Genomic DNA, 23,160 nt, shown 5'->3' with positions numbered 1-23,160 from the left:
GTGTGGTACGCGGGCCTCTCACTGCTGTGGCCTCTCCCGTCGCGGAGCACAGGCTCCGGACGCGCAGGCTCAGCGGCCATGGCTCACGGGCCCAGCCGCTCCGCGGCATGTGGGATCTTCCCGGACCGGGGCACAAACCCGTGTCCCCTGCATCGGCAGGCGAACTCTCAACCGCTGCGCCACCAGGGAAGCCCTATTTTTAGTTTTTTAAGGAACCTCCATACTGTTCTCCATAGTGGCTGTATCAATTTACATTCCCACCAACAGTGCAAGGGGGTTCCCTTTTCTCCACACCCTCTCCAGCATTTACTGTTTATAGATTTTTTGATGATGGCCATTCTGACCAGTGTGAGGCTTAGGTCCTTTTTTATTCTTTAATACTCCTATTGTCATTTCTTCCTTCCTCCCTTCCTTCCTTCTTTCCTTCCTTCCTTCTTCCCTCCCTCCTTCCTTCCCTCCCTTCCTTCAACAAATAAACCCCTTGGAATTAAACACAACAGCACTGCCAATTTCTCCAGACTCATCCATCATCACAACCCTAAGTAAGGGTAGCACTCATTAACAAAGTAACGTGTAGTTCTTGGAATGCCATTTGCTCGCATCTAGAATGTAATCCCTTTCCCTTTCATTATCTCAAGTCCTATTATCCTTCCAGATTTGTTTTAGACATCATCACCAGGAAGGCTACTTTTTTTTTTTTTTAATTGGAGTGTAGTTGCTTTACAATGTTGCGTTAGTTTCTGCTGCACAGCAAAGTGAATCAGCTATACGTATACATATAGCCCCTCTTTTTTGGATTTCCTTCCCATTTAGGAGGAAGTCTACTTTTAAACTATGCATTTCCAAACACCATGAGCACACGCGTGTACACACACGGCTGGATCTCTGGCTTCCTCCTGGCTCCTACTGTACCCTGGGCATCTCCCTAACTTGGTGTTTATCGTACTACATCGTAACCATCCCCCTGGTCTTGGAAGCACTTCTGGACTGTAACCGGCCTGAGGGCAGGGACTGTGTCCTTTGTGTGTAAGCTCCCAGAATCTGCTGCCTGAATCCCAGTTCACAGTGAGCGCTCAGCGACAGCTTGCTGAGTGAATACACAAGTAAACAAAAAGGATAAAATACAATGACTTCAACAGTGATTATTAGAACAATGAGACATAAGCCTCTTCAATCTCAAAGAAATTTCAGGTCATGCTTTATTTAGTTTGAGGAATTATATTTATATACTACATTTCAAATTCAATCCGCAGTTACTCACCTGTTCTCAAACACCCAGCAACACGCTACCTATAAACTCAAGGCAGACCAAAATTAATGGAGGATAAGCAGTCCTTTTCAGTGGCCTTCAGCGAGTGCATGGAAAAGATCACCATAGCAACCACACAAATAAATATTGGGAGTAATGTTTACCGTGTCACAGCAAACTTGGAACGCTACAATCAGTTAAAGAAATTAGGTTTAGTAAGTTTGAATGCTCTCAAATGCCGGAATCAGCCCAACTTCTGTGAGCTTCTTGTTTGGGAGAAAACTCCTAAATTCTCAAGTTACACGAAGCTCTGTGCTTTGCATTTGGTCGCCATTGAGGTCAGAAACTTGCAGAGTCAGAGTATGGAATCTGAGCATATGGAAAGTCCAAGAAGCCGACAGGAACCAAGCCTCTGACCAGCGCAGCTTCCTGCCTCCATTTCTGTTTCCATAGAAATGAGCATTGGCTCAGCAAAAATAAGTTCAAGATTCTTCCACTTTGTTTTCCTTTCTTCTTCCTTTGAGATAACCCCTCAAAGTTTTGCTAATTAGAGAAAATGGGCTTGTGGATGAAATTTGAAATGTCTGAGAAGTTAAATATCCTCCTAGTAGCAAGAGCGTGCCTCTACTCTGTCTCACATAGGCCTGCTCCAGTGACAGTTACCCGCCCCCATCTGGGGAGGTGCTCACAACCTCTGGATCTACAATCATCTTTCCGGTCACTTCCAGCAGTTGGATAACCTTTATGACTGAACACGTTGCTGGGGATTCACGATGGTCCCTATCAAACTGAGATGAATGCATTCCCTAATGTCTGTTTTTATTACATTAGCCTGGGAAGATGAAATCAAAAGGACTACGTTCAACAAAAATGCCCTGTGTCGACAGTTCAATACTCTTTCTACAGGCCCTGGAGATTGCCCTGATTGTGTGCTGGATAAAGGCTAAACGTGCAGCTACCTGTTAGTCTGACAAGGCTGTTCTCAAGCCAGCAGGTTGCTTAGGCTTCTTCTTCTTCTTTTTTTTTTTTTTTTTCACAGCAGCCCTCTAATTCCAACAAACCTACTGGATTAACAAAAACCTGAAAGTAAGATAGCACAAAATGCTATCCCTGCAGGAGCTACTCTTCTACTTTGCAAACTACAATTACACCAGTTCAACCTAAATGGCCCCGAACATTATTTCATTAATTCAAGCCATTTCAGAACTGGTAAATATTCCCTCTTCTTGGATTTTCTGTTATTATTCGTTCTCAGCAGAGAATCACGAAGCAGGCAGAGGCCACAACGGAGAACGGCGCCAACGGCACAGTCAAGATGACAGGAAGTGAGGGGCTGGCACAGGAACGGGAGTGAGAGTTGACAAAGTCGATTCGGATAGAAAAAGAGAGAAAACGAACAGGGGGAAAGAGAGAGAGAGATCAAAGAGAGGCATATCAAGGAGGAACTCTCCAGGTGGGTAGATGGAGCTGAACGGGCTGGTCCAGGGCCTGCGGCTGGCGTGGGACAGTCATCTAGGAAACCGGGTCCAGCCCCGCTGAGCCCCACGGCCGCCGGGCATGTGCAGAACCTGAGCCGGCTTTCAAGACCCGCGTGCAAGACACCTTAGGGTCTGAGAGTCAAATCCTTTAAAGAGACTTCTTCCTGTGACAGAATCCTTGGACCAATACAGATGCAAGTGTTAGTTAATTTACAAGAGAAAAAAAAAAATGTCTTAACATTCTTAGTTGGTCCAAGATCTTCGTTCAGTAAAAGAGCCTTCCGAGCTGGGAAAGAGGATTTGGGGGAAGATCGTGGAGTTGGGCGCAGACAAACGACTTGTGTATTCTCAGCAGCTGTGTGCTGGGCAGGAAAGGAGGAGGACAGGGAAACAATATATCTCACTCGTGGATTCATTTCCATGGCAGCTGACGGTTAAGAGGAGGGATTTTGAAAAGAGAAGGACCTTGATTCCAATAGCAGCTTTGCTACTTACTAGATGTGATGGGGGGTAAGTTATTGAACTTCTACAAGCTACCATTTCCCCATCTATAAGAAGGAAATCCAAATAGCACCTACGTGAGAGAGTTTCTGTGAGAACTAAAGGTGCGGATAAGAGCTTAGGAAATTGCTGGGTACCTCTTTGACCTCAAAGGAAGGTTAGATAGTATTATTTGAAGCATAATAACATATGAGAGGAATAGAACTAGATCTTAGGAGTCTATGAGAGTGAGGGAAAGGGGTTAAAGCCAATCTGAGGGTTTTAATTCTCATTAGCAAAACTGGGACATGAAGCTTCACGTTGGTGTGTAGCATCTTTCTAAGATCAGGTACTAGAAAAGGAAAGATATTCTAGGAAGAGGGAGGAGTCCACCTGCACCATCTGCACCATCAGTCCCTTCCTGCTGGTGAAGATGGCCGTTTGCACCTGTGAGGGAGAGAGGGAGGGAGGGAGGGAGGCACCCAGGAAGTGCTGGGAAGGGAAGGGGTCACAATGGAGGTGGGACTGAAACCAGTGGAGGTGGGGAAAGGATTGGCAGGGATGCAGGTCAAGCTGGAAGTTCTCCTTTCGGAACAACAAACATCTCCTGGAAAATGTCAGGTGCTAATCTCGGGGACAGCTCTGCCGGGAAGAAGGGCACCTGCCCACACGTCCTACGGGCAGACGTTTGGGGGAGCAGGGGGTCTTCCGTCATTGTTCGAGCTGAGCTGAATGGCCAGCTGGAGCTCTTGGGCGTTGTGCTAGCCTGGATTTCACACTGTTTGCACAATTACAGAACAACAGACAACAGAAAAGGTGCCAATTCTCTCTTCAAAGGCACATGAACACCCCTCGCTCCCGAGGCTGGTTGCAGCATGCAGACACCGCTGATTCCCGCATCCTTCCCCCTTTGGTGCCTCATTCAGGGCCCAGAGCCCTCCCAAGGGGCATCCCCACACCCCCCTCTTTTGGATGGAGAAAGAGCTCCTTGCTGATGAGCATCAGGACCCAGGCTCACACTGGCAGCAGAGGCTTTTGCTGCCCTATTTGCCCTCCTGGCTGCTGGGGAGGGAAGCCAGCTGCATCCCGAAAACAGTTCCACTCAGCAAACAATGCAGTGCCCCGACGAGTCATAATGAGGTCTGGTTCAAGTGCTGGCACGCACACAAAATATTAATTAAAATAACGTGCATGATAAATAATATTGGAATCCAAAGCATAGGACTCCTGGAAAGTCACAGTTGGCAATTACTTGAGCGCCTGCTAACACATACTCAGAATTCCAGGGTTGCTTCCATGACAAAATCAGTCTTGGGGAGGTGACCTTGAGAGGTCGCCTTGTGTGGCATCCTCCTGTTCATAAACTGAACAATGTCTAAGCAACCCCGGAAGAAGAGTATCCATCCTGATTTTCAGGTGCTAAGGAAAGAAATTCCTCGAGAACTCAATAATTTAATTTCATAATAAATACTGGAGTACCAGCTAGGCTGAGGCTCTCTCTGCTTAGCACTGGGGATAAGGGGATGAGGGACGGGAGGGATCCATGGTTCTGGTTTTCAAGAAGTAACTGGTTATTGGCAGATAGGAAGTCCTTCTATATGCCTCACCTAAATCTTTCATGCTGCTGTTAAAAACCCATTGCCACCTGTTTAATCCTTGACTGAGGACCCCACAGGATTCCAGTTCAAATGCTTCTAGAGCCTTTCTTAGCTACCAGGGACTTGGGGAGAGGGGTGACAACACGTAAGTGTCCCTGGTCCTTCTGCACTACTGAGGTTTCCCACCAGCTCCAACAAGTAAAGCAATTGTGCACCATCTAATTTATCTAGACCCTTAAAAATGATTACCAAATGTATGGCCCCGGTTAGTACAGAAACCTAACTGGGAGAGGAAAAGACCCCATTATCTTAATTCCAAAAGCATTTTCTGTTTGTGGCTCAGGCAACATTTCAGCATCTCATTAAACGTGTTTAATTTCATTCCCTCAACAGTGACCCACATACCACACCAGTGACCACAACGTCGGTGCCCCAGCCCCTAAATTCTATTAGTGTTCAGAAAGCCTCCTGCTTGCAACATAATGTTCAATCAGTGCAGAGAAATTAATTAAATTAAAATTATTTTTATTGTGATTTAATTAGCTCGATTTAATTACTTTGTTCACTGACTGAGCATTCTGTTGTTACAGGCAGATCCTCGCTTTCATTCGTGGCATGAATGTTCCCACAGAATTACACATTTTCTCTGTTCAGCCATTGGAGCAGGCCGGGGGAGTCTGCCAGAAACCCACGATTTATCACAATCAACATCATCACAAATTATAGGAAGCATCCAGCAATATAACTTCTAAATAAGTGTCTGAAAGCAGGTCACAGCGCCAGCCTCGGCTGTTAATCCATCATATTTCATAGTCGACCCGACAGCTTGTCCAATTAGCCACGCCTGCTGCCTCTCTGGGCGCCCGAGTGAGGGGTCCAGCTCCTGCACAGGCTGGCACCCCTAAAAAGGCCTGGCCGGCCCTCCTTGGCCTCCCCAGGCCCCAACTCCACACTCACTGTGGCTGTTCAGGCTGCCCTTCCTGCTTCTTCTCCCTCTGAGCCTGAGCTTCACCGTCTGAAATTCAGTATTTCCTCTGATTGCAAAAGTAGGCAACAAACCACAGTGCCTAGCGATCCTGGGACTGAGTCACCAGAGCGCACCAGACACTTCCATGATTACATTACAGCTACTGTCGGTACCTTGGAACCCCTTACTTTCCTCACCACTTCAAAACAGCAGTGGGTATTCGACCCCCCAGTAGATCACACGTGAACTCAACCTTTCTCCCCCGCAGGCCGGTCCACGATGCCGTGTGTGATTCAAGCTGGACCACAGTGGCCGTCACAGTGGTGTTTTACAGAAATGAGATCAGCTCTAGCTTGGCTATATTTGAAATGTGTCATCTTGATTACTGTGCTCAAAGCTGTGCAAAGTTGTTTTCTTATGTTCTAACAACAGTGTGTCAATATATTTGGCTTTCTGCACCGTCTTACGTGTTTTATTTTATGATCTAAATCCATTCTCCTGAGAAGGGATTTTATACGCTCTGCTAGACTGCTCTAACAACAGAGGCCTAAGCTTTTTTTTTTTTTTTTTTTTGGTCTCTGTGTTAGTTTCCTGTGGCTACTGTAACAAATTACAACTTTGGTGGCTTCAAACAACAGAAATTTATTGTCCTGTAGTTCTGGAGACTAGAAGTTCAACCTCAGTCTCACTGGGCAGAAATCAAGTGTCCTGGGGCCATGCCCGCTCCAGAGGCTCCAGTGGAGAATCCTTGCCTTGCCTCTTCCAGCTTCTAGGGGCCACTAGCATTCTTTTGCTTGTGGCTGCATCACTGCAATCTTTGCCTCCATATTCACGTCGCTTTCTCCTCTTCTGTGTGTGCGATCTCCCTCTGCCTCTCTCTTATAAGTACAGTTTTGATGGCATTGAGGGCCCAACTGGATAATCCTGGAAACTCTCCCCATCTCAAGTTCTTTAACTGAGTCACATCTTCAAAGGCTCTTTTTCCAAATAAGGTAACATTTACAGGTTCCAGGGATTAGGTCCTGATATTTTGGGGGCCACAATTCAGTCTGCTATCGTCCCTACGCTTAATTCTTTATTGACCATACAATTCTGTCCTTGAGGAAGGGACATAAAATGATTTCAAAAATGTGACAAAATTGGTAGCAAGTTAAAATAGCTGTCCATGCAAAGCCCACTGCAATAATTAGATAAGAGTTCATGTGATGGTTAAAGAGACAGCAAGACTTTTTAAAAAAATTAAGTGTTTACCATGGCCCAGGAGAAGAAACAGGCCTGTTTCCTCACCTCCAGATGAAGAAAGTACAAGCTTTGCAAGCCTTGCTACTAGAACGTGTGTGGTTCCTGGGCCCTGAGATCGCACGGGGCCCAGGTTGGCAGTTCTGCTTTTCCCTCCTCCACCTTGTCCTGCCCAGAGGGGGCTGTATTTGTGTGCTCTGCAAAGTGCTGAATGAGGAACTTATGCCACTGACCAGAAGTGAAAAAGGGCAGGGACTGTGTGTTTTACAATTAAATAGAACAAGAGGAAGGAAGTGTTAACTTTGACGTGAGCTGTTCAGGCTACCGATGAGAACAAAATCCCTGCAGTCAGGTGCGCCAGCCCAGAGTTTATCCAAAAGGAGTTCTAGAGCCGCCTCTTCTGAACATCATGAAAATGGTGCCTGGCAGATCCAGCAGCAGCCTGATCCCCTTCTCTGTCTCCCTGCCCCAGTTATGCCTCTTTAACTCATGTGATTTCATTCACAAAACCTGACCTCTCCAAGTGCCGGTTTCTTCAACCGGGCCTGATGTCCTACGTGGGCTCCTTAAAGGCAGGACTCACTCTTCATTCCCTGTGTGAAGCTTTGAGCACATGGCCTGGCACACAGAGGACCCTCAATCAATATCCACTTATCTGGGGCTTCCCTGGTGGCGCAGTGGTTGAGAATCTGCCTGCCAGTGCAGGGGACATGGGTTCGAGCCCTGGTCTGGGAAGGTCCCACATGCCGCGGAGCAACTAGGCCCGTGAGCCACACTACTGAGCCTGTGCGTCTGGAGCTTGTGCTCCGCAACAAGAGAGGCCCGTGCACGGCGATGAAGAATGGCCCCCGCTCGCCGCAACTAGAGAAAGCCCTCACACAGAAATGAAGACCCAACACAGCCAAAAATAAATAAATAAAATTTTTTAAAAAATGATTTACATTTAAAATATATATATATCCACTTATCTGAACCGGATGTCTGTCTTACCTGACTCACAGTCTCAAAGTCATGCCGGGCGCGCTGCCTCTGAGGATAATTCCAAAACTCTGCACAGACAGACAGCATCAGTATTGCTGCAGATGTCGTTGTTCTTGCACTGACTGACTTTGCAAGGTCCCTTCCAGCCACATGACACTTTCATCCCTCTTAAATTTAGCCTCACAGAATGAGCATCTGTCCTGGAAATGAGAAAAGAGGTCTCTGTTATACCCGTGCTCTTCAATTCAGAGGGCATGCGCTGTCAGTGGGAGACTGTGCACAGACCCTGGTGCCCATAGGCAGGCTGGAGAGACCTTTGAATTATCTAGTTCAACACCCTCCCTTTACAGCTAAGAAAGCTGACAGCTGTCCAATGTCACAAGGCTGGCTGGCAGCAAAGAACCCAGGGAGCTAGGACCCCTGCTACTGTCTTCTGGCCTGGTGTTTTCTCCACGCTATTACACTCCTTCTTTGACCCAAGGTCTTAGCTTGGCCTGGTAGAACTGGCCCAGCACACTACCTCACAGCTAAGTGCTCCAAACTATCAAAGGGTTGAGTATGTTACCGATTCCTCTCACACAGCCTGGGTTGTAAGAACCCATAAATAAAAACCACTGCAAGGTACTCAGAAAGTGTAGAATGTTTTGGTAGGACTCGATTTTGTAGTATATCATTTTGATTCCCTCTTCTTGTCTTCTCTGTGTTTTTGTTTTTCTTTAGTTATTTTCTTGGTGGTTACCTGGGGGGTTACAATTAACATCTTAAATTTATAACAACCTGGTTCGAATAATACCAACTTATTTTCCATAGTATCAAACATTCCACACCTATACGTCTCCATCTCTCCCCCTTTATATTGTTATTGTCACAGATTATATCTTTGCACATTGTGTGCCCGTTAACATAGACTTATAATCATTGTTGTATGAATTTTCCTATTAAATCATATGGGAAAAAGAGAGAAGTTACAAATCATTACCAAAGTGCAGTATTATGCACTTTTAAATCCAGATACTAGATTTTATATTTAACTATGTAGCTATCTTTACCAATGTTCCTTATTTTTTCTTATGGGTGAGATTTACAGTCTACTAGCCTTTCATCTGAGCCTAAAGGACTCCTTTTAACATTTATTTTACAGCAAGTCTATTGCTAATGAACTCCCTTGGCTTTTGTTTATCTGGAAATGTCTTAATTTCTCCTTCAGTCTTGAAAGATAGTTTTGCCAGATACAGAATTCTTGACATTTTTTTTTCCTTCAGGCCTTTAAATATGTTATCCCATTGCCTTTGGCCTCTATGCTTTTCGAAGAGAAACCAGCTGTTAATCTTATTGAGGATCCCTTGAACATCGTGAGTTACTTCTCTCTTGCTGCTTTCAAAATCCTCTCTTTGTGAGTTTTGACAGTTTGACCATAATGTGTCTTGGTGTGAATCTCTTTGAGTTTATCCTGCATGGAGTTCATTGAGATTCTTGGACATGTATATTCATGTACTTCCAGATTTGGGAAGTTTCTGGCCATTACTTATTCAAAATATTTTTCTTCCCCTTTCTCACTCTCTCCCCCTTCCTCTCTCTCTCCCACTTCTAGGACTCCTATAATGTGTACGTGAGTATGTTTGATGATATCCCTCACATCCCTCATGCTCTTGTTCATTTTTTTCACTCCTTTTTCTTTCTGTTCTTCAGACTGGATAATTCCAGTTGTCTTATCTTCGATTTATTGCCTGCTCAGATCTGACATTTAACCCCTCTAGTAAGTTTTTCATTTTGGTTATTATACTTTTCACCTCCGGAATTTTTTGGTTCCTTTTTATAATTTCTCTCTCTTTGCTGGTATTCTCATACCAACAATGCTCATGTATTGTTTTCTTGATTTCCTTTAGTTCTTTGCCCATGGTTTCTTTTAGCCCACAGATTTAACATCTCCGTCTAATAATTCCAATGTCTGGAATTCCTCAGGACTGATTTCTGTCAAACTCTTTTTTTCTTGTGAATGGGTCATGTTTTCCTGTTTCCTTGTATATTTTGTATTTTTGTTATTATTGTTGAGAACTGGATATTCTGAGAAGTGTGTTAACTCAACTCTAGAGATCTAGTTCTCCCACACCTCAGGGATTGCTGAATCTTGCTTGTTGAACTTTTCCAAACTATTTTAGCAACAGGTGTGTTCCTTGCTTTGTGTGGTCCCTCATGTTTCTGTTATCTCTGCAGCCAGATTTCCTTAAATGTCTGCCTCCCAGAAGAGCTGCAGGGGAGAAAAAAAAAATGGGTCCTGTCTCTTTAAATCCCCTCAAAAGCCGCTTCAACACGTGGAAGGGCTGACAGTTCCTGCCAGCTCAGTCACTGTTTTGGTGGATGGGTAGATTCCTGGAGATTTCTACTCTGCTTTCTCCCCATGAAGTCACCCAGTAGTGACTGACTGATTCTTATTTAGAAAAAAGAGAAAATAATTATTAATTTAAAATTCAAAGTACACGTTTTTTCCAAACATGAAAAAACATTTCATAAAATGTGGGTCTTAACTTTCTCATGGTCTCTCAGAAGAGATTAAACAACCCAGTGATTTTTATCTGCCATCTTTAAGTCACATACATTCTAAAACTCACTTTAGGAGGCAGGCACGTATAAAACACGCTGGAAACATGATCTGAAAAAAAACTTAGACCTAGAAGAGTCTAGCAGGAGGGTCAGAATTGAGAGACCAAAGTGATGTTGCTAAATGAGGTACATCTTCCAGAGCATGAAGAAAGCTTGTTCTCAGGATCAAGGAAAGTTTAATCAAGAGAAATATTGACTCTGAGCCCAAAAAAGTCCCTGACCTCCCTGTACTTATTGTATGCACTCTTAGCTCTTAGTCACCTGGTGTCTTGTGGCATCCCCATCTTGCGGTCCTATTTGGTCACTTAACTTGCATACCATTTAACTTCCACTGGGATAGGTGTCCTTTACTTCAGCATAATTAGATCTCTTTTGAGAACAAGAATAATTTCTTAAACATTATGATTAAGCTGAAGAAGGAGAAGAAGGAGAGGGGTATAATAAAGGGTGTATTCCTTTCCTCGGGCTGCTATAACAAATTACCACAAACTTGGTGGCTCAAAACAAAAACATTTGTTCTCTCACAGTTCTGGAGACCAGAAGTCCAAAGTCAAGGTGTCATTAGAACTGTGCTCCCTCCAAATCCTCCAAATCCCTCCTCACCCTTTCTAGCTTCTGGCGGCTCCAGGCCCTTAACCTGTGGGGTCTGTACTAATCCTGGGCAATTAGTGTCAGAATTGAACTGAATTGTTGAACACCCAGTTTTGGTGTTTAGAATTAGAGAATTTGTTGGTGTCAGAGAAAATACCCCACTAGGGTTAGGATTTGGATATATATTTTAGGGGTGCATAGTTCAACTCACTACGAAGAGGAAGGGAAAGAAGAAGCAGGATCCTTGTTTTCTCACAAAATCTAATAGTACTGAGCACATATTAATTAAATCTATGAATGTGTTATTTATGGAATCAACCTAAGAAGGCAAAGTACAGAGGTTAATGGATCTTCCTGCTAGGGATCTCTTTTGCCTTTAGTAAAACATGAGGTCTTTGTACAAACTTTATAAAAAAGATTGCAAGATTTTTTTCAGGACTTGCACCACCTGCTCACCAATCCTGAGTTTACACTGCAGGAAATATGAATCACAGGAAATATGAGGATAGGCAGGAAATATGAATTACATTTAATGAGAGTGAAATCTGTGAGTTGATCACTGGAATTGTCACTGCCCTTAGAGCTAAGGAAGCATGCAATGATCTGAGGCCCAGATTAAGGCCCCTTTGGACCCCCTTCCTGGATTGTCCCCTGCAGTTTCTCACCATGAAAAAATAACTGATTAAATTCATGCCAAGGTCAGGTAGCCAACAAAAGGCATATCATTATTCTCAATCTTATGATTTTTACTTTCTTTCATGTCATTTCTCTCCCTTTTCTAACATGACATTTTCTCTCTTTCTTTCCTTTTAAAAAAAAATAATAATAACAAACATTTGCTTTCACATGCAATTTCTCTTGCATCAATGCCACAAGGTAGGTGTCATTACTGCTCTTTTATAAAGAATGAAATGAGGCCCCAAAGAGGTAACGTGAGGTTACACAGACATTCAGTTGTGGAGCCGGCAATCAGCACTAAATCCCACTGTTTTTCCTCAGCTCTATCGTGTCTTCCTTTCTGCTATTTCCTTTTCTATTTCTATTTCCTTTTCTTCCTTTTTCCTTATTCCAAAGGCACTCACAGACCTAGGACATGCACCCACCCATTATTTTAAGAGCGATTGTTCTCAGCACTCTCAGTACCAAAACTACCCAGGGAGCTTTTATGAAAGCTGATGACTGACCCCATCCCAGGCCAATCAAATCATAACTTCTGGAGGTGTGGCCTGGACACCAGCATTTTGTCAAAGCCCTCCCCACCCCTGCCAGGTGATCTTAAAGTGCAGGGTTGAGAATAACATCTCAATGTATCAAGAGACAGACAAGATCTCTTCTTAACCCTAGAAAAGAAAATATTCACTCTTTCAAGCATAATCCAATCTTTGGAGCGCATCTCTGCAAACCTGGTTGACGAAAACCAAGAACAAACTGACCAATAAGACTTGCAGATGGCAATTTGAGCCAACATGCTTAATGCCCCCTCCCTTCCTAAATCCCACTAAAAGATCACAGAATTATGCTAAGCAGGGAGAAAAGTGTAAGACATTAATGTAAAATAAAGAAGAATGGGGCTTCCCTGGTGGGGCAGTGGTTAGGACTCCGCCTGCCAGTGCAGGGGACACGGGTTTGAGCCCTGGTCCGGGAAGATCCCACATGCCGTGGAGCAACTAAGTCCATGCACCACAACTACTGAGCCTGCGTGCCACAACTACTGAAGCCCGCGCACCTAGAGCCCATGCTACGCAACAAGAGAAGCCACTGCAATGAGAAGCCCGGGCACTGCAACGAAGAGCAGCCCCCGCTCGCTGCAACTAGAGAAAACTCATGCACAGAAACGAAGATCCAACGCAGCCAAAAATAAATAAATAAAATTAATTAATTAATTTTAAAAAAAGAAGAAGAAGAATGGTATCAAGGGGCTAGAAACTTTGAAGAAGTTGGCATGATTTGGTGCAGGTGAAAATGTCGCACCAAATACTGACAAGCCCTATTCAACACTGACAAAGAAAAGCCAGGTGGGAAGCAAGTGGATAAAATTCCCCCTCAAAGACCTGGGAAATTCTCAAACTTGATCTGGAAGCAGATGGGACTGTGGGACAGTTGGTGGGCAGAAAATGAGAGCAGTTTGGCAACAACACCAGTGCCTGACACGGAACTGCTGGCCGCCCAGGAGGCACCTGGGGAAGGAGGGACCCTCATCCACACCTCCAACACAAGAAGCTTCAAAGAAGCTGTTTGAAAAAGCAGTGACTTCCTGAGGCAAAGATGCCTTCTCAGTAGTTTGCTACCAACTTTTCCCAGCTGAATAGGTTCCCCAAGCAAGGAAAATAAAACTACCAAATAAATTTAAAATTCCCCCTTTGGGACTAAGAGAAAAAGAACCAGTACAATTGCTGACAAAACCATTTCAAATCTCCAAAATGAATAAATATAGATCTCCTTCCAAAGGGAAAAACAAATCAAAAAAATAGAATACAATAAAAATCACGGAGCATATGAAAAGAGAAAGAAGACATTTTTGAAGACTCAGAGCAAATGTTTATCTATGAAATAAACTTATTCCAAAGCAGGGGATAAGTTTAACACAATCTTTCATTTATATTTTCAACAATGTTGGAAGGACATTATGGAGAATAGCTATAAAGAGGAAACAATTGATAAATATTCCTATCAGTGAAAATCATGCTCACTAGAATTTTTCTTTCTTAAAAAAATTATTTATTTATTTTTGGCTGTGTTGGATCTTCATTGCTGCGTGCGGACTTTCTCTAGCTGCGGCCAGCGGGGGCTACACTTCGTTGCGGTGTGCGGGCTTTTCACTGCAGTGGCCTCTCTTGTTGTGCAGCATGGGCTCTAGGTGCACGGACTTCAGTAGTTGTGGCATGCAGGCTCAGTAGTTGTGGCACGCATGCTCAGTAGTTGTGGCACACAGGCTTCGTTGCTCCGTGGTATGTGGGATCTTCCTGGACCAGGGATTGAACCCATGTCCCCTGCATTGTCAGGCGGATTCTTAACCACTGCGCCACCAGGGAAGTCCCAAATTTTTCTTTTTTAATCAGCTTCAAGCTGGGTAGTTGTGAATTTTCCAAAGATGGCAAATCTCCCAACTCCCATATTCATTTGCAATGTGGACTTCTTCTTCCAGGAGGAGGAGTCTATTTCTTCACATCCTTGAAGCGGTCACGGGTGGCAGACAGACTAAAACTTCCGAGCGGTAGAATGTGTGGGAAGCGATGCTGTGCCAGCGCTGGGCACAGCTCCCCACTGGCCTAGCAGCTTTTGCTTCTTGCCAGTTGGAAGTCATCAGTCATGTAAAAGGTACGACCGCCCTGAGACCACCACACTGTGAAAAGCCCGAGCCACAGAAAGGCCCTGGAGAGTGAGATACCATGGTGGCGGGGCAGGGCCGCCATGCCACAGGAGTAGAAGCCAGCGTGTAAGTGGACCCTCCATCCACGCTGCGCCAGCCGAGGCCGCGTGACCAGAGACACACCACCCAGCCGAGCTACTCCTCACCCTAAGTACCGCGAGCAAAATAAAATGGTTATTCCAAGCCACAAAGTTTTGAGGTAGTCGTGAAACGGCAACAGATAACAGGCAGAGGCAGCCAAGAGCAGCCCGCAGTGCCTTACAGAAACAGGTGGGTTTTGGAAAATAAAAAGACACGAACGTTAGAGGACTCAAACAGACCCACAATCATCTGTTTATCCAAATAACAAAGAGTTCCGGAGAGAAAGAACAGAGAAAATGGAGAGGAGGAAATCACCCATGAAGTAACTCAAGAGAATTTCCCCATATTGAAGGGCATGACCCCCACCAAGTCACGTTACCATGAGACATCACAGCAGGAGTGAGAAAAAGAAGATTCTGCAAGGAGAGAGAGAGAGGATTGAAAGAGAGATTGAGAGAAATGTCACGCACAAATGATAAGAAATTGAATGACTTAGAATTTCTCAAAAGCAACACAGAGAGCTAAAAGACAACGGTGCAATGCCTTCTAAAATGATCTCCATACTGGACTCATCTACCCAGACAAACTATGAGTCAAAGGTGTGTGTAGAAGGAAGACATTTTCAGACATATGAAAAATTAACCTCCTCCTACAGTTTTTCTTAGGAAACTGTGGGAGAGTGTGTTCCATAAAACAAAGGAATGAACCAAGGAGGAAGAAGATATGAGGTGCAGGGCTCGGCTTCAACACAGTAGAACAATAAAGGGACTTCCCAGGCCGTTAGTGAAGGGGGACCTCCGAATGACAGTAGCCACTCGGCACAAGAGCTAGTCAGAGGACTCCCGGACAGACTCCCCCAGAAGAGTAAGACACAGGATGTCCTTTGTGAATGCTTATCTCAAGAGACATCTAAAACACTGGCATAGAATCAGGGATTGACAAATGCATGGAAAACCAAATAAATAAACAAACAAAACAATTACAATTCAGAGCAGCACCCTCAAGAGTCCCATATGTAATTTTACATTTTTTAGCAAAATCATATTAAAAAAAGAAAGAGCTGAAATTAATTTCAATAGTATATTTTATTTAATCCAATTTATCCAAAACCTTATTTCAACATAAAATCAATATAAAATGATTGAGATTTTTTTAAACATCTTTATTGGGGTATAATTGCTTTACAATGGTGTGTTAGTTTCTGCTTTATAACAAAGTGAATCAGTTATACATATACATATGTTCCCATATCTCTTCCCTCTTGCGTCTCCCTCCCTCCCACCCTCCCTATCCCACCCCTCCAGGCAGTCACAAAGCACCGAGCTGATCTCCCTGTGCTATGCGGTTGCTTCCCACTAGCTATCTACCTTACGTTTGGTAGTGTATATATGTCCATGCCTCTCTCTCGCTTTGTCACAGCTCACCCTTCCCCCTCCCCATATCCTCAAGTCCGTTCTCCAGTAGGTCTGTGTCTTTATTCCTGTCTTACCCCTAGGTTCTTCATGACATTTTTTTTCTTAAATTCCATATATATGTGTTAGCATACGGTATTTGTCCTTCTCTATTGAGATTTTTATATTCTTTTTCATATTAAATCTTTGAGGTCCAGTATGTATTTTGCATTTATAGCTCATCTCAGTTTGCACACTGAAATTTCTCAGAAATACTTGATTTTGGCTGTATTTAGTTTTCATTAAATCTGCAGTTGAAAAAGTGATTCACATACCCAAAGTGCTCCATACATACTTAATTTTTTTCCAAAAGCCATCCGTTTTCAATTTAGATGTAAACGAATTAATAATTAAATAATTATTATTATTACTATTATAACATTTTAATAATATTAAAAATTAATTCCTTGGTCACAGTAGCCACATTTCAAGCACTCAAAAGTTCCATGTGGCTAGTTGCTATTGTATTGGAGAGTTAAATCCAGAGTGATCAAAAAGTTACGTGGAAAAGGAAGAATCATTGTAGTTACGACATGGCTCAGCTTTGAGTAACATCCTCTGAATATTCATTTAATCAGAATCATAATATGAACTCCACTGGGAAGGTGGGGATGGGAAATGTTCATCGTGTCAAAGGGGGAAGAGGAAAGAAAGCTAAATCTCAAATGCCTGAAACTGAAAAATTAAGAAGCAGCAATATAATCCTACTGAATAGAAACACAGAAATAGATACAGAAGGACTCTCTCACCCTAGCTCCAAGTAACTGCCCCTGAGTAACGAGAAATGGAGCGGGAAGGGGCTTGGGACTCCTGGGGTCTTGTGTTTTGTGTTTTTTCTAACCAACCTCAGGGGACTGGCTGACTCTTTCAACTCATGCATATATGATTTTGATTTTTAAAAAGATCTTGAAAAATGATCTTGGGAAGGTGTGCGGAGTGAGAATTTTCTACGTGATGCTGCCAGTGTAGGACTGTCACTTTAAAATGTGCCCCTTTCTCATTGCTTTATGGAAGGAGAAAGCAGGGGAGGCAGCCCCTAGTATAGGAGGAAAATAAAGTGAAAGGGAGCTCAGGGGTGGCAGATGTATCCTCCTGGCCAAATCCCAAATCGCACTCTTACTCAAGTGCCCACGCCTAGAGCAGGCTCTTAAGAGGTTACACAGAACAGCAGAGTTTTCAGGGGGTGAGTGCCGCCCAGGCCACAGGGGAGGCGTGCACTTTCTCCACATCTCAAACCTGCCCATCTGCGAGGCCTGGCAGCTCCAAGGGCAGCGCCAAGACCACCTCCCCTCCTCCAAGCCAAGCCCACCATCCTTCATGGCCCAGGACGGAGCTTCTTTCCACATTAACTTTTCCTGACTTCTACTGTCCTCACCAACAATCTTTTTCTGTTTTTTTTTCCTATCTCATGCAACTCATGTGGTATGTCTCACAGAGTTTGGGCCTTAATTATAAACTGTTTTGAATTGTACACTGTTAATTCCAAGCTGCATGAAAAGAACAAGGACAATCCCATATACTTCTGCAGGCCCCTCGGTACTCAGCATATAGTATCGGTTTAAAGAGTGTTTGATGATTGATTGTTGAGGATATTATATATGCATTCATGCATTTCTACAGTAGCTCTTATCACAGAAACGATGGTATTAGATAGGTAGGTGGATGGATGAGAGAGAGAGAATTTTTATGCATAGGAACCAGGTACAGGGTTCAGTTCATTGTTTCTTCATTTCATGGCACATTATTATAATTAGTCAATATAAAACCCCCTCCCTTCTTTAATTTTATTTCGATTTTTTCCCTGTATCCTTGACCCCATGACCTGTTTCCCTCCTCTCTCCCCACCCGATAGACACCCATCTAAAGTGTTAGGAATTTGCCCTTGGAAACATACGTATCTTAAAGATAGAGTGTTGTTAGTGTGTGTATGCTTTTCCTAACTCTATTAAAATGATATCTTGCTAAAGATCCCATTCTACATCTTCCTTTCCCATTCAACACTCTTTCTAAGGAACTATGTTTATCTGTTGCTTCATTGCTGCACGGTGTTTACCACTTCTGCTACATCTCACCTATCCATTCCCCAACTTATGGAGACTTATGTCACCTCCAGCTCCCTGGGACCCGAAGTAATGCTATGAGGAGTACCCTTACCCCTGTGCGTTTCCATATGGATGTACGCAACAGTTTCTCTGGCGTACGTTGGGATGGCCATGGCATGGCATATAAAATATATAATATACAATTTTTTAATTGCTGTCCAGAATGGCTACACCCACCTCACTTCTACCAGTTGTAGATGAGAACTCACTGCTGTGTAACACAGAAAGAGCTGTCAGACACAGTGGGACAGCTGAGCACCTCAGGAGGTAAGTCTCACAGTGACTCTCAGCATCTCCACGAAAAGGAGAGGACAGAAAGACGGAGGCTGCTCTGGTGGGTCTTTTCCCGGGCCACAGGGCTTTAATGTAGGGTCGAGGATGAGCTCTGGGAGACCTCTGCTTCCCTGATCTCCCCATTCCGTGCTGCTGACTCACCTGTGCTCCTTAGGGGTCAACTTATTTCAGACAGTGCTTTTGATTCGTAGCTCAAAAGGTTCTGTAACCCACGGTTTCTTAAAGGGTAAACACACACACACACAATTAACTAGAAGGACTAGGGCTCTGAAGTTGACGGCTCCTCCCTACCAGCCTGGGGACTGGTGAACCCCTGTGCCAGGTGTGGCTGAGCGAAATGGACTCTGTCTTTTCCCACCGGCGCCCTTGTGTTTCATCTCCCACTGTCTGCAGGGTCCCAGCGGCGTGGAGTCCTTTTGTTTACCCTCGTCCTGCCTTACACCTGGGGCTCCCTAATCGCGGCCCCTCTGAGACCTCTTCAGCCGTCATCTCCCCTCCACAAGTGTGCCCTGCGCCCCCCACGTGCCCGCACTTGAGCTTGAAGATCAGACACGCCAGGCGTCACTTCCCCACTTGGCCTCAGCTGCTGCATCCAGAGAGCTGGGCGGCAGGACAGCAGATCAGACGTGGAGACGGAGAAAGACCAAGCACCCAAGAAAGGGCAGACAGCCCTCTCCCGCCTGGGCCCCCGCACCCCTGCGCGTGCCCCTCAGCTTCCTTCCCCTGATTCCCACCATCTGGGATCCACCTAGGAACTGACAAAACTCCTGTTGGTCACATCTGGTTTAAGAGAAAGAAACGAGGAGTTAGGAGACCTCAACTAACAGGCAGCACTTGGCACGCACAACAGAAGCAGCTGCTGCTTACAGCCTGTTTTAGGGTGGCCTCGAGCTGGACCTCACACTTCCTGTCCCTGGCTCTCCCCTGGGGGGCATTGTTTTACACGGGGCATTTGCAAACCTCACAGTCCTGCAGCTCAAAAAAAAAAAAATCCATGAATCTCATGAAGCCATGAAACTATAACGAACTCTCTTCCTGGGAAAATGTCCCAGACTCGGTCCTGATTGGTCTCTTATTGTAACGCAGGTCCCTACAGCTCCTAACTCCCCACTTTCTCCTGCCCAGTAAAAATGCTACCCCAGGAAGCCCTTTCCTGCATAACAGCCAACGAGGTTTGAAACACTTCGGATTTCTTAACTGGGAAAAATACCAGCAAGAATTCAGGGTGTCAGTTCAAGACCAATATCACACTGCCTAGGAGGCAAGTAGCCAGGGCCTTCCCAGCCCCTCCTGCTTGGCGTTGTTATCTGTGCGTCTCTGCTGACCCCAGGGCCTCTCCTCCCTGGTCTCATCCCCATAGAAACAAGCCAGGAGCTGGCGGGCGCGGAGAAGGCGCTGCGCACCATCTGACTCCGCCAGCGCCCTCCCAATACCCGCTTCTGAGCTCGCTCCGCTGGGCAAGGGGGTGCCTAATTACCTCCCTTCTGTTTTCTCCTTCCTCTCCTCTCTGGTCCTCTCCCCTCCCCACTCCCTCAGAGGACAGCCTTTCCAAGAAATAACACACGCTCACACCTGGCGCGGAGCGATAGGGAGGCTACCATGGAGACCGGGCTCCCATTCCCACCCCGGTGGCGGCTCCTGGGAATAAGCAACTATCTCTAGAATGCTACAAACTCCAGATGTGCCCCGCCGAGTGCCTGGAGACCCGGCTTCCTTGTTTCATTATGCCTATTTTTTTTTTCCCACAAGTTTCATATATGCATATCGAGCCTTCAGAAGGGGGAAAAAATGGGAAATGGTAATCTTCCTTTTAATATGCTCTCACATGCCAGCCCGGAACAGCTGTGCACACACCACACGTTGGACTGGACGTGAAATATAGCCCAGGACCATTTTTTAAAGCAGTCATTCCCAGGGCTTACAAAACACATTTACTTGGAGGGAGGTCACACAGTCTTCCCTCTGCATAAAAAGGTGGCTTTGAAATAGGTACAGCCATCTGGAGACAGGCTCCTCTGCCATTGATATGTAAAATGCACACAGGACACCATCTTGCTGAGACCGGGCAGAAGACGCAGAGACACACACGGGCCGTAACTGTTTAAATATACAGCCTCCGGTTCTCCGTGGTGCTTACCTTGCTCTGAAAACCCATTTGCCAGCAGCCTCGGTGACTCTGGACAGGCTGGGGGTGGGAAAGGGTGCAGTTTGCTTGCTGGGGCATTCATCTGTGTGGAGGGGGAGTGTTGTGGAATCCAGATTTGGGGGGAATGATTTGCACAATGATTTGGAGCCAGGGTGGCTCCAAGCTTGCTAATAAGGAAGAATACGTCAAGTGCCTGACTGCAAGTAAATAGCAAACACCCCATCAAAACTATGACCTCTGCTCCTTTGATCATTACAGCCAAGGGTTTGCTCCACCCCGGAAGACTTAGATCTCACCTTTAATAACTGGTTTGGTCAGGCATTTAAAGAAAACGTGCAATGGCTCCTATATGGCTAGCTGATCTCCATGTAATGGGGTGGGGGCAATGGCTCTGTATGTTTATTGACATTTACTCTTTAAAATGAGTAAACCGCTCCCCTTGGCAAGACCTTCATTGTGCAGACCTCATCCAAACAAATTCTTGACCTCTGAAGCTATTGAACTTTTGTGTAGTTTCTTCCATTTTTACTTCCTAGGCTTGTTTTTTAATCTGTTTTATTTTATTTTTTTAATATACACATGATATGGATAACATAAATCAGCTGCCTTAAAATTTAGAGTGCCAACCCAAAGCCGGACACTCTCGCAAAAGCAAGCCCAGAAAGGATGCAGAGCTCTGGGTAACCCAAAGGGTTAAGCTGTGAAATGCACAAATAGCAGAGCTCCTGTTACCGAGCTAGCAGGAGAGGGAGGTGACTGGAGGAAGCTCACTCTAGGTCAGCCTGTCCTTTACATTGTGAAGAGCTTGAAAGGGGCTAATAAACCCAGCAGCCTATGGCAAAGGTAATTTATTTTATATTCTTAGTCATCACATGCAATATTTTTTGGAGGGGGAGAGCAAATATAATTCAAAGAAAGCGATAAACAATAAAAAAAAAAAACCACATTATCTAGTGATGCTTCCACCCGTAAGTCAAGAGAACTCGGCCCTTCTCTGCTTTTGTGGTGTATTTCTCATCCTGTTTGTGCCTCAACTTCTTCAAAACGCTTCAGGGCTGGGGTCTGGGAGGAGGCGGAGTGGTGGTGGCTCTGCCTGGCCTGAGGTCAGGGTCCTTCCTGGGGTGGAGGAGGGGAGATGCAAATCCCCTGAGGGGAGCAGCTCCCAGGGTGGGCGTGGACACTTCTGCACAGGCACTTCCCAGCCCTACCCGCTGGAAGCCACGTCCACTTGATTTAGGAATCGGCTCCTGGATGGGAGGGATTACTGAGTGGACAGCTCTCCAGCTGATTTCCTGAGCTTCTCCTGGGCTCCGAGGGAGAGGCTGGGCCGTCCTGCTCCTGTCTCGCATTGGCCACATTTTATGTGCATGAGGTCACTGGGCTGCAGATGAGGTAACTAGGCAGCCGCCCGAGAGCTGGGAGAGGTTACCACGTGACCATTCACGTAAACACAGCGAGGTCCCCGCGGGGCCCACGACAGCTGGCTCTGCTGCTGGCTGCCCTGCCAAGCGGTGGGAGCTGCCGGACTCATGGAGCTTGTCAGAGCTCTTAAAGGAGCCAAATCGCTGCCTGAGCTTGTGTCACACCCGCCTTGAACACCGGTCCCCCAGCCTCAGGGCAGAGCAGCATCCTCGAGGGAGGAGCGCTGGCTGGTCCTGCGACACGTGTGCATGGTGGGGGCGCTGGATGAATAATACTGCCTCTTAAAAGAGGACACCCAAGGCAAAGAGGCACAGGGGTCTGAGGGGGCGTGGTCTCTGCAAGCCCAGCTCTAAACCTCTCTGCCCTCGGCCAGGAGAGGTGGCCCCAGCATTTGGGCACCTCCTAATCATCTCAAAGTTAGAAACGTGGCTGGAAAACAAGTATTTTTGTAAAAGCCAATAAAGAAATACATTTTTAAGCTCTTCTATGGAAGGACAGAATGCACTTCCAGACGTGGAGCTCTGCTGCTTAGGTGTTTCAGGGCCCCTTGACTCTCAAGGTCAGAAAGTTCTTTCCAAGGTCAAGTCAGATGCACTAAATTCCGCATCTACCCCAGTTCTGCATTTATTCCTTTTTTACGGAGCCCGACCGTGTACCGAGCTCTCCACTGAACCCTGGGAGTGTTGTAGGACCAAAGGTTTGGTCTCCACACGGACGAAGCTCCCACGCCGGCAGACAATTCCTGCTATTACACTAGCGGTATCCACGAGTGATGGCAATAAAGAGGAATGCGTGCAGGGAGGGGAAATGTGGGGTGCAGGAAAACAGAGGGCACGTCACGGAAGACCTCCCTGAGAGCCTCACTGAGCTGGGGCCAGACCTGTGAGTCCCAATAAAATTCACGGTGGCAGCCAAGATGCACTGTGGGACCGGTCACACATCTTACAACAACCTGGGAGGTAAATTCACTGTGATGCCCATCTTGCAGATGCTCACACAGCTTAAGAGAAGTTAAGTAACTTGCCCAAGGAAGTGGTAGAATCAGGATTTGAACCAAGGGGTGGGACCCCAGAGCCTGCACTGCATAATCGCTCTACGCCAGACAGTCAC

The 23,160-nt window shown here is 45.5% G+C and overlaps 1 protein-coding gene across 2 annotated transcripts in view; it reads right to left on the bottom strand.

The window, feature by feature from the left end:
• CLVS1 (clavesin 1) overlaps positions 1–23,160 on the bottom strand; it is a 415,580-nt gene that overhangs the window by 342,423 nt on the left and 49,997 nt on the right. For both annotated transcript variants that reach the window (XM_060287675.1, XM_060287672.1), the window contains exon 2: positions 8,002–8,192. The gene's annotated coding sequence lies outside the window, so the exon portion shown is untranslated. The remainder of the gene's footprint in view (positions 1–8,001; positions 8,193–23,160) is intronic.

This window comes from Globicephala melas, chromosome 17 (assembly GCF_963455315.2).
Source record: "Globicephala melas chromosome 17, mGloMel1.2, whole genome shotgun sequence".
Lineage (NCBI taxonomy): Eukaryota > Metazoa > Chordata > Mammalia > Artiodactyla > Delphinidae > Globicephala > Globicephala melas.
This window is presented reverse-complemented; position numbering and strand designations above follow the sequence as displayed.